The sequence below is a fragment of the Ranitomeya imitator genome, chromosome 1, assembly GCF_032444005.1.
Source record: "Ranitomeya imitator isolate aRanImi1 chromosome 1, aRanImi1.pri, whole genome shotgun sequence".
In the NCBI taxonomy this organism is placed as follows: domain Eukaryota; kingdom Metazoa; phylum Chordata; class Amphibia; order Anura; family Dendrobatidae; genus Ranitomeya; species Ranitomeya imitator.
This window is the reverse complement of record NC_091282.1, coordinates 97003547-97016040: the sequence shown is the minus strand read 5'-3', so window position 1 is coordinate 97016040 and position 12494 is coordinate 97003547. Positions and strand designations below refer to the sequence as shown.

At 49.7% G+C, this 12494-nt stretch overlaps 1 protein-coding gene across 2 annotated transcripts in view; it reads left to right on the top strand.

The window, feature by feature from the left end:
• The window catches only part of ELOVL7 (ELOVL fatty acid elongase 7), a 70686-nt gene that overhangs the window by 19283 nt on the left and 38909 nt on the right, over positions 1 to 12494 (top strand). The gene's annotated exons all lie outside the window — the stretch shown is intronic.

The window sequence follows — 12494 nt, the reverse complement described above, 5'->3', positions numbered from 1 at the left end:
CATGTCCGGGCCCGTCTGAAGTTTGCCAGAGAGCATTTGGATGATCCAGAGGAGTTTTGGGAGAATGTCCTATGGTCTGATGAAACCAAACTGGAACTGTTTGGTAGAAACACAACTTGTCGTGTTTGGAGGAAAAAGAATACTGAGTTGCATCCATCAAACACCATACCTACTGTAAAGCATGGTGGTGGAAACATCATGCTTTGGGGCTGTTTCTCTGCAAAGGGGCCAGGACGACTGATCCGGGTACATGAAAGAATGAATGGGGCCATGTATCGTGAGATTTTGAGTGCAAACCTCCTTCCATCAGCAAGGGCATTGAAGATGAAACATGGCTGGGTCTTTCAACATGACAATGATCCAAAGCACACCGCCAGGGCAACGAAGGAGTGGCTTCGTAAGAAGCATTTCAAGGTCCTGGAGTGGCCTAGCCAGTCTCCAGATCTCAACCCTATAGAAAACCTTTGGAGGGAGTTGAAAGTCCGTGTTGCCAAGCGAAAAGCCAAAAAAATCACTGCTCTAGAGGAGATCTGCATGGAGGAATGGGCCAACATACCAACAACAGTGTGTGGCAACCTTGTGAAGACTTACAGAAAACGTTTGACCTCTGTCATTGCCAACAAAAGATATATTACAAAGTATTGAGATGAAATTTTGTTTCTGACCAAATACTTATTTTCCACCATAATATGCAAATAAAATGTTAAAAAAACAGACAATGTGATTTTCTGGATTTTTTGTTCTCAGTTTGTCTCCCATAGTTGAGGTCTACCTATGATATAAATTACAGACGCCTCTCATCTTTTTAAGTGGTGGAACTTGCACTATTGCTGACTGACTAAATACTTTTTTGCCCCACTGTATTTTGACTGCGAGGGTGTGATTGATGGGCACGAGCAGTGCATATGTTCCCCTGTCTTCACTCCCCTCCTTTCCGCCTTCTTCTGACTGTGCGGCCTCATGGCCGCGGCATGCGATAAGGGATCAGCAGAGGCCGCCCAGTCTGAAGCAGGTGTAAGGACATGTGTGAGCGGCGAACATATTTACTGCACAAGGCCACGAATCCCAGCACCGCAGTGTGACTTTAGGAAAAGGCACTGTGGGTCTGGGATTTATGGCCATCGTTAACCGCACCGGCCAACATGAAATGAGGTCATAAGACGGGCAGCTCTAACAGGGCATTGCCAAGGGATAACACAAGAGCGCAGACTCCTGTACAGCAAATAACAACGCTCAGGAAGCTGCGCCAAGCACCAAGGCATTATTTGGGACACCTGTGCTGCGTCTCCTTAAAAAGCCAAGTCACGCATCCACTACAGTTTGACTGTAGAATGGGCTAAATTGTGTACGTCTTTCATTCAGCGTGTGCAAGTAGACAAATTAATAGAGCAACCTTTCACTTGTGCAGCATTAATACTGCACAAGGTGTGTCTCTTGTACTTTGTAACACCTGAGGGGGGGTTAAAGGTTTCCTTTGAAATTGGTTCAACTAGGCTTCGGCCTACACTCTGCTCCTCTCCTCCTCCTCCTGCTTCACCACGGGCTCTAACATCGCAAGTTTTTGCCCGCAAGTGCTAGCTGCAGAGAAAAACACCCGCCATTGTGTTAGTGGGGTTCAGCAACGCCAGCTGTTCCCACACTGTGTAGCCGGCAAAGTGTCCTGCAAACGCAACGCTGACACAAAGCTGCCTCCAGTGCAGGCTTCGGCCTACACTCTGCTCCCCCTGCTTACCCTTTGCTCCAGCACCGCTAGTTGGGGCTCTAGGAAGACAATTCCAGCACCGCCAGCTGGTTCTCGGCAGTGTTTTTGTCACTGGTACTCCCTCGTGCCAAACCTGGTTCCAGCACCGTCAGCTGTTTCTGGGTAGTGTCAAGCTCACTGAGACGCCTATGCTTGCCCCGTCGTGGTGCGATCGGGTTAGCCAACTCCAGGGTGCCTCCAGTTTAGGAGCTTCCTATGTGGGCTGCGTGAACTGGTAGTCAATGCTGGTTCTGTAGTGCCAGTAGGCCCAGCTCCCCCTGTAGGACTGTTGGGGTTCGGTAACTGCGGCTGCCTCGCGGCCTAGCTGTTCTCTCCTCTCCTGTGGGCCTTGGGGTCCACCACCTGGTTCCAGCACCGTCAGCTGGTTCCAGGCCGAGCCTTTGGCTTAGGTGCCTCCTCCTGGGTATCCGAGTTCCGCCAACGTCAGGTGGTCCTTGGTAGTGCTTTTAAGCGCGGGCACCTACAGCTTAGTAACCGGGTTCCAGCACCGTCAGCTGGTCCTCGGTCGTGCCATTGGCTCTTGCACACTGGGGCAACGCATCTGGGTTCCAGCACCGCCAGCTGGTTCTCGGCAGTGTTTTTGTCACAGGTACTCCCTCGTGCCAAACCTGGTTTCAGCACCGTCAGCTGTTTCCGGGTTGTGTCAAACTCGCTGAGACGCCTATGCTTGCCCCGTCGTGTTGCGGTCGGGTTAGCCAACTCCAGGGTGCCTCCAGTTTAGGAGCTTCCTATGTGGGCTGCGTGAACTGGTAGTCAAGGCTGGTTCTGTAGTGCCAGTAGGCCCAGCTCCCCCTGTAAGACTGTTGGGGTTCGGTAACTGCGGCTGCCTCGCGGCCTAGCTTTTCTCTCCTCTCCTGTGGACCTTCAGGTCCACCACCTGGTTCCAGCACAGTCAGCTGGTTCTCGGCAGTGTCTTTTGCTCTTGTACCTTCTGCTCCCCATCCTGGTTCCAGTACCGTCAGCTGGTTCCGGGCAGAGCCTTTGGCTTAGGTGCCTCCTTCTGGGTATCCGAGTTCCGCCAACGTCAGGCGGTCCTTGGTAGTGCTTTTTAGCACGGGTACCTCCTGCTTAGTAACCGGGTTCCAGTAACGTCAGCTGGTCCTCGGTAGTTCCATAGGCTCTTGAACCTTCGGGTAGCCATCCGAGTTCCAGTTCCATCAGCTGGTTCTTGGCATTTTCTCAGCCTTCTTGTACCTTCTGCTACATTTCCAAGTTGAAGACCCTAAAGTCGACGACCCGGAAGACCACCCCGATGACGACGACGACCCGGAAGACCACCCCGATGACGACGGCGGAGACGACGACGGCAGAGATGACGACACTGGAGACGACGACCCTGGAGACGACGACATGGAAGACCGAGAAGCAGAAGAACAAGAGGCTGCAGAACAAAGAGCAGAAGAACATTAAGCATAAGACTTAATATCAGAGCAAAAGATATTATCTAAATTATATGCAGAAGAAAACTAAGCAGTGTATGGGGGTGAGTCCGTTCCTCCTCGTGGTGCCCCTGGATAAAGCCTGATGCTGCAGGCCAAACTGAACGCGGACAAATGTAACTTTTGTGACTGGCAGAACGGAAGGTGTAATCTTCCAACTTTTATAGATAACAACTACGGGAATGCCTGTCACAAATGAGAATATGATGAAGAAGTAGAATAGGAAGAATAATAACAGTGGAATAAAAAGAATATGTAGAATAGGAAGAATAATAATAGTTGAATAAAATGGATATGAAGAATGTAATAAAAAAAAAAAGGTAAAGGATGAAGAAGAAGATGAATAAGGTGAAGAAGAAGTTGATGTCAAAGATGCTGATGATGATGAAGATGAAAGTGTGGAAAAGAAAAAAAAAAAAAGAAAAAAAAGAAGGGGAAGGGCGTGGAATAGTGAAACATCAATATCTGACAAAATAAAAAAAAAAATTTACATAGTCAATATCTTTGTCACTCCGAACGTCTTAAAAAAAAAACAAAAAACATGCTATTCTATTTGATTGGGATAAACCTCTATGACTTTAATGTCTCCGCCACCTCCCCAAATACATCCGGCATTATTCTTAGTTGTTTTCCTTCATGTAGAATGAACCTACAAGGCAAGAAAGGGTTTATTTTAATTCCGATATTTTGGTCCCATTGACTTGCATTGGGATCGGGGATCGGTATCGGCGATATCCGATATTTTTTGAATATCGGCCGATCCTATCCGATACCGATACTTTCCGATATCGGAAGGTATCGCTCAACACTATTGCCGACTAGACGCAAGTGTATTGAGCAAGCCCAGGCACATCTAGTCGAAATGTGGCCTGAAAGTATGGAAATAACATAATTGCGGTCACATAACCGCTTGCTCTTGCTGCTGGAGAATCCACACAGCACACTGAGGATTCACAAGTCTGCAGTCTCATAGAGTGGACTTGTACCCTAAAGTCAGACAATCCCTTTAATCCAACAATAGTTTCTTAAAGGGAATCTTTCACTAGGTAGTTGCCATGTAATCTGAGGGCAGCATAATGTAGGCGCAGACACTCCTTTCAGCGCTGTCACTTACTCGGCTTCTAGCTCTTGTTTTGATATTCTACTGCTAATAAAACTGATTTCATCCCTAGAGGACGGCTATGCAGTCCGTCATATGTTTGAGTGGGTGACCGGAAAAGTATTGAATTATAGGTTAAATGCTCTGCAGGACAGGGGGATAGTATGCATGTATACATGAGATGCTCTGCATGGCAGGAGAATAGTATAGAGTTATAGGTGAGATGCTCTGCAGGACAGCACGTTTGTGCTTAACAGCCAACATAGTATTCGTATGGCGTAATGGACAAGCGCCAGCCCAGCAGCACATGTGTGTAATTTCAATGCACTTATCTCAGAGAGACAAATGTCTCATCCCAATTGGCTGTTAAGCACAAACGTTAACTTTACTTGACTACCTGTTTATCACTGTGTGGAGCACATACCGGTCCTGGTTGAGGGGCAATTTGCCCTGATCAATCATATCCCTGGCAAGGGTGCTTCTACATGCAGGAAACATTGTTTTTGTCTGGCGAAGATGCCATTGGGTTTTTGATTAGGTGACTATTTGGGCATTTCCTTTTCTTTTTCTCTGGCGTTGATGCCATATAAGTATTTATCTGCAAATTATTTTTTATCTGGCGGGGATGCCCTTATATGTGAACCTATTAGCCCTCGTGACCAGGTGATCGATACTCCGTGCATATATTTCTGGGGTTGATGCCATCAAGTGTTTTTTTATTTTATTTTATCTCTGGCGAGGATGCCCCTCATTACATCTGAATTAATTTTCTTATCTGGCGGTGATGCCATTAGGTTATAAAACGAGTAACTAACTCATTTATTTCTGCATTCATCAGAGTCTGCAGTATGGCAAATCTAGTCCACATATGAGTTATCATCATATGAGGTGCGTTCTAATGAGCTTCCTTTTGGTGGTTATGCCTTTGATATTATGGCAGTAATGCCAATACTTTCAAATGTGATTTATTTTCTATAGCATTGTTTCTATTTTGTCATCCATAGAAGTCATACTGTTCTGAAAGGGCAATACCATATAGAGGGGTTTGAGACCTTTTTTTATGTCCTTTAATATCAAAGTGAATATATTTGGGACATATTGAGTACTATATTGGTCTCTCCTCTCCTCTCTGTAGTGCTTGCACACTAGACAATATGAGCATTTTTTTTTTTCTTGATATCTGAATATAACATCACTATTAATCTCTCTAAGCACGATTATTCATCTTCAGCTCACGTTATACGCCAGAGAGAACTGAATATTCGCTTACTTGTGCTACCTCTGCACCAATAGCCAGCATTTAGCATCACTGTTATTTTACACTATCACACTTTTTTCTTTTTTTGTGGTATTGTTTTTGGTGGTGGCTTTTTGGTAGGGATACCTGCTAGGGCTTTTAGGGTCAGTCCACGCTGAGCGGGGGCGCCATATCGTATCCCAGGGAGCCAACCTCCGCTGTCAGGAAGGGAAATCTTTTAGGGATAGGCACGTCTATCTTCCCTGGCCCTTTCCAATATTTATATGTATTTATATTTTTTCCGGCACTATATATATATATATATATATATATATATATATATATATATATATATATATATATATATATATATATATATATATATATATATATATATATATACTGGATACCTTAAATCCTGCAGGTTCTCTACTATTGGTCTATATGGTATTATCGTTGTTTGGTTTTAATCATTATATTAAAACATCTTTTTTAGGTCTCTTGTCAGTTTTTTGGTTTTGCCCCTTGGAATACTAGACCTTAGCTATTTGTATTTTGGTTTTTTCTTTCCCCAGATTCACTGCCACTGAAGTCAATGGGAGAGCGGCGCTGCTATGTCACTTCCGCTCCTCTGACAGATTCTGACAGAATCTCACTTTTTCTCCTGTGCCTTCTGGGCTTCCAGGACCATCTGTCTCTGCCATGACCGCGTATGGCCAATAAAGGATCCTTTCCGTAAAGCATCCCCCACCCCCAACTACCTTGCCCCTCTTAACCCCTCCATCTATTACCCAGGAAAACACACCACCACGTTAATTTCTTTTTGGATAATTTGGCCACAGCGGCCATTTTATTAACAAACAAATACATAAATAACAACATGTAAACAGTAAATATATAAAACCTCGAGGGGGGGGCTCTTGGAGCTAAAAAATCTGGCTCATAATAGGCAGAGAGCCTACCCTTTAAAATTTTTACAAAAAACACGTATTTACCCTCAGCCGTAACCACCAGCTCGAGGGCACCATGTAACCCATTTCGGGCAAACCAACCACAAAGCTCCCGAGGTAAACACCCCGTCCAGAGCCCGTACCAAAAGCCAGATCAACCCTATCAGCATCATCACCAACTCCAAGAACCCCACCCCCCGCCACACACGAACAGCCCTGACCACCTCAGGCTCGTGAGTGCCCCACCACCGCCAAAGCTCTTTCAACTCCTTCCTGTAGACCGAGCGCCCATAAATCCATCCCGATCTCGTTAAGATGCACTCCATCATCCCTCCAAAAATTACCGACCCCGGCCTCCAGCTCGAAATGCCTCACGGCAATACCCCCATTCCGGGACACAAAACTCGCCACCATCCTGTTCAATTTTACCCTGGCTCTGTTAATCCCTTTATGGGAACGGGCCTCCCGCCACGTCTTCCGCGGCACAATGTCTGACCACACAGTCAGCATACCGGGAAAAGATACCCACAGCCTCAACAAGTCATAACGGATATCCCGAATGAGTTCCCTCACGGGTTTTGCCCCCAAATCATTACCCCCCAAGTGAACCACTAAAATATCCGGAGGGCGATCCAGACGGGCGGCGCGGGAGAATTCCGGCAAAAAACTACGCCACGACATACCACGAGTCCCCATCCAACGGATGATCACTGCCTCTCGGCCGAAACCCAGTTGCCTACCATTCGCGCGCGCATCGGCCCGGAGGGCGCCCCAATAAACGAAAGAGTGTCCGACAATCCACGCCAAAAGAGGGGTACGACCTGAAAAACACAACCATAATTAACAATCCGCAAAGACGTCCCTCTTCACCCCGCATTGTTGATTTAATGCCGCACATAAGACAGGTAACGATTAGAACTCCATCTGCCTATTTTCTTGATCACCTCCGGCCCAAGGCCCAAACCATCGGCCTCAGATGCGGCCCCAATCCTAAAAGAATGCGAGCCGAAATTTTCCGGGTTAACACCCAGCAAACCCAAGCCCTTCTTCAAAATGGCTACAAACTGGAAACGTGACAAGAAATCCCCCTCTTGGTGTTGCAACAGAGGGCCTGACCTGACTGATGACAAATTCCAATATGTCTCTAAGCAGCGTTGCGGACACATCCCGCTACCCGCCACCCTTCCTAGCACTACTTTCTTTCCCCTACCTAGCTGATCCGTCTTTGAACGCCTTATCCAAAAGGCAACTCCCCCTTCCCAAAAAACCACATCTTCCGCCAAAAGACCACCTGACCTGTCCTTGCTCGGGGAAACCAATTCACCCAGACGCAAAGCACCAAAAAACGCTAGAGAAAAGGCCAATTGAAACAGTACCACCTCAAACTGAGATGAACAAATTACGCCCAAGGCCTCCCCTAACCGCTGCAACAACCCAAAAGAAATGGGCCTGCGCTTATCAAAAGTCGAATTACCCTTACGAAAACCTTTCAACGCCTGCCGTATAACAAAGTCCTTTGTGACGTCCCTCAATCCTTGCAACTGAAAACCAAAAGCCAAACCTGCTATAAACTTGTTTAACCTAGCCACGGACCAACCCCACTCCACGACCTTACCTACCAGTGCCAATAACGCCATTGCCCTGTCGCTATCTGACTCAGCCGAGCCGCATTGAAACAACCAACTTTCCCACATGGCCCATGACGCCGCATAATCTGACCATGTCCTGTTTGACACCGAGGCTTGGATCAATCGGCCTCCCCTTCCGTAACCACCTGCCACAGATGCAAAGGACATGCTGCTCCTGCCGCCTCCGAATCTGGAGCCAAATCCCGGAATCGGTCCCACTGCAAACGAGACAAAGCATCAGCTATATTGTTCTGAACTCCTGGCACGTGCACCGCCGTAATCCATGCATTCAACTCCAAGCATCTCAGTACCAACTCCCTGACCAACCTAATTACTGGAGGGGAAGAAGAAGATAAGCTGTTAATCACGGCCACCACGCTCGAGTTATCGCAATGGAAACGTACTCGCCGATCACGAAAGCTGTCACCCCAAACAAACACTGACACCACAATCGGGAACAACTCCAACAATGCCAAATTCTTGGTGAGCCCCTTCTTTCGCCAATCCTCTGGCCACACCCCGACGCTCCATTTTCCTCCACAGTAGGCCCCATAACCAACTCCACCTGCTGCGTCTGTGTAGATCTCGCAATCAAAAGCATTCAGATCCTCCTGCTGAATAAGCGACCTGCCATTATAGCCTTCCAAAAAACGTTGCCAAACAAGAAGGTCCTCCTTATGCTCTCTACCCAAACGAATAAAATGATGAGCCGACCGAACTCCAGCCGTCGCCCTGGACAATCTGCAGCAAAATATCCTGCCCATTGGCATAATACGACAAGCAAAATTCAGGCGGCCCAGCAGCGACTGCAACTCCTTCAATGAAGTCTTCCGCAATTTTCCAATCCGACTCACCTCTCGCTTAAGCAACTCCAACTTATCATCAGGCAACCTACACTCCATTTTCTCAGAATCAATGAGAATCCCTAAGAAACTCAAGACCGTGCAGGGGCCCTCCGTTTTTCCCTGTGCCAAAGGAACACCAAACTGTCCGGCCACCCATTCCATGGTCCCAAGTAAATGACAGCACACTGCTGAATCCGGTGGACCAACAAACAAAAAATCATCCAAATAGTGAATGACAGAAGGAACGGCCGATACATCTCTCACTACCCACTCTAAAAAGGTACTGAAAGTCTCAAACAATGCACAGGAAATAGAACATCCCATAGGCAAACACCTATCCAAGTAAAAACCACCCTCCCACCAACAACCTAACAAAGGAATGCTCTGCGGGTGCACCGGCAAGAGCCTAAATGCCGACTCGATGTCCGTTTTTGCCAGCAATGCTCCAGGCCCGTACATTCGCACCCACCGAACAGCCGCATCAAACGATGTGTAAACAACGGAGCACAACTCCTCTGCAATCCCGTCATTAACCGAGGATCCTTTGGGATATGAAAGATGCTGAATTTGCCGGAACTTGTTCGGCTCCTTCTTGGGCACCACCCCAAGCGGGGAAACAATTACACCCGCCATGGGCAACGAACTAAAAGGCCCCGCCATTCTTCCCAGCTCAACCTCTTTTGCCAATTTAGCCGAAACCACCTCCGCATGCAAGCCAGCTGATCTCAAATTTTTTGTAGAAAAAGGAACAACATGCATCGGGTGAGGGATCTTAAACCCCTCAAGAAAACCGTCCCTAATAACCTCCGCCTTTTTAACATCCGGGTATCTACTTAGATAGGGGGCCATCTTTTGAACCCTCACCGGAGTCACCCCCTTGACCGCCACCCACTGATGGCTTACCACGTGATTTCTTGAAACACTTAGCGGCTCCGTGAGAGGCCCCGTTGCAATGGGAGCACACGTGTTTAAATTTACAAGTGGTGCCATACTTGCACTGGCCCTCATTAAACTGCCAGCATGTCCCAGATTTTTCCTTTGAACCCTGAGACCCGTGTCCTCCACTTTGTCCTGACTGCTGACTGCTACCCCCCCTCCCCCCTGAAAGGACTGCCCATAACGCACCGGAGCCATCACCTTCAGCCACAACCCGATGTCTTTTTGGTCCCACCTTATCTCCGGCCTCACTGCTTTTCGCTGCCTGAACTGTTCATCGTATCTCAGCCAAGCCTGGCCCCCGTAGGTACGATGCGCTTCACCAATAGCATCCAAATAACAAAACAGGCCCGAGCAATTCTCGGGGAATTTCTCCCCTATAACACTCGCTAGAATGGCAAAGGCCTGCTGCCAGTTAACGAACGTCTGAGGAATAAGGCGCCAACGCCTCTTTTCTTCCTCTTCCTTTTTGCTGTCGTCTTTCTTTCCTTTATCCAAGTTAAATTTTTCTAAAGGAAGGAGAGAGAAAATCTCTACGTATTCATCTTTCCAAATCTTTTCCTTGACTTCTTTCTTCAAATGGGCCCCCAGCGGACCCTCAAAACACACATATACCTCGCCTTTTGCCCTGTCGTCTAACTTAACGGTATCACCTTTTCCCGTTTCCGTTTGTACCGACACCGACACCCCCGCCACAGAAACAGGTGTCCCGCTACCCGAGCTCGCAATCTCGTTCGAACCCCCTGCTACGCCCCCGGCAACTGACACCCAGGCACCAGCGGGCGACGATCCCACACTGTTAGCAACTGAGCTACCCCCGCCCCCATCCAATCTACGCAAAATCTGCGACATACCCGCTAGAAGTTCTCTGACCCCCGGGACCTCATTACAGCCCCCACCCCGCTCCACCACACCCGAAACACCCGGCACTGGGGAAAGACTGGACATGTACTCACGTGGCTGCGCAGGTGCTGTGTCCCCACCAGCCGTGCTTCCTGAATCCTGCTGGTCCATTTCGTCGCGATGTTCGTTCCCGGAATCATCGCTGCCGCTCATCTGCCCCAGGCCCGCGCCCCTGGCCTCCACGTCACCAGGGGGGACCGAGACTGGCGAAGGCGACCGGTCCCTCGACCTCCTGCTGGATCTGGATCTGTCCGGCTCCGTGATTCCTCTGCCTCCAGCCGCTGGACTGTCTCCTCTGGACGCCGCTCCTGCGGCCCGACCGCGACCCGCTCCTTGCCGTGATGCCGCCGCTGTCCTGCCCGATAGTCTGCTCTGCCGTCCTGTCGCAGAGCCAGGTGCACTGGGGGGATGGGATCCGGGTGCCCCCGCCGCAATTGCGCCCGCCGCGATACTCCCCGGCTCCTGCCTGGTGGATGCTGCCGCCGCCGCTGGGCTCCTTCCCCGTCCCCCTGCTCGTGTTGCCGCCACCGCGGGAGGTGCTCCCCGGCGGGTAGAAGCTGCTGCTATCGGTGCTGCGGCGCCGCCGCGCCCTCTGCTAGGCCGCACCGGAAGTGCGGCCCTGACATCCTGTGCAGCGCCGGCGTCCTGCCGCGTCTGCACCGCTCGCCCAGCACCGCGCCGCCTCGCGCCGGCAGGGCCGCCAGGTGGATTCCTGCCGGGGGAGGGGGCGGGCAAGGTGGATCGGCCGCGTCCCCCAGCCCCCGCAGGGTCCCTGGAGGGGCTCCGCGGCCTGCGCCTGCCGCGCGGTGTAGTGTCGGGGGACAGCCTGTCTGGCGGCCTAGACCGCCTGGTTCTGCTGCCCCGGCTCCCGCTGTCCTGGCTCCCACTGCCTCCGAGCAGCCCTGTGAGCTGCTCCTCCAGCCATCCGGCCCTCCTGGAACTGGCCTCCCGACGAAGCTGAGCTACCAGGCTGTCCACAGAAGACATGGTGAGAGGGATGTGGCAGCAGGTCCACTCACTTCGCCCGTCTAAGGTAACTGATCTCCCCTTTTCCCGCACTTTCCCAAGCCCCCACCTCCCTTTTTGCATAAATCCCCACCCCAAATCCTACTCTTCCAATCCCCGGGCTCCTTTACTCAATAACACCTTTATTTTTTAAAAGAAAACCTACTGCACTGCTCCCATGGCAACGCAGTCATGTGGGGGCCTCCTTTTAGCTGCGCCCCATACAGCCCCCCCTCTGCAGCATCCTGCTTTTGATGGGCTCCCACTGAGATGATAATGTATTAGATCTGACCTGCAGTCCCATGTAACCCCACAGATAATACTGTGATACTTTTGTGAGCACTGATAGCAGTGATGGCTCCTCTGGATCACACTGCTGCTGGTTCTGCCTGTGCTGCTGTTCTGGGCTGGTGGAAGGAATAAGGCAGAATCAGTGAGAGATGAGAGCAGACTAGATCTATCTATTACTGATAATGACAGACTGCAACAAACCACAGATCTTCAGCATGTTTGCAGTTTTGCACTAGGTCAATCACAAGTTGATCACATATCATGTGAACATCCTCAGCTTGCACCTCAAATATCATTGGTCTGAAACTTTGCGATGCTGCAATGGGCAATTTTCCGTGTGGGCAATTTTCCGTGTGGGGATTTTTCAGGGAACCGTTACCTGTCCGCCCTACACCCAGG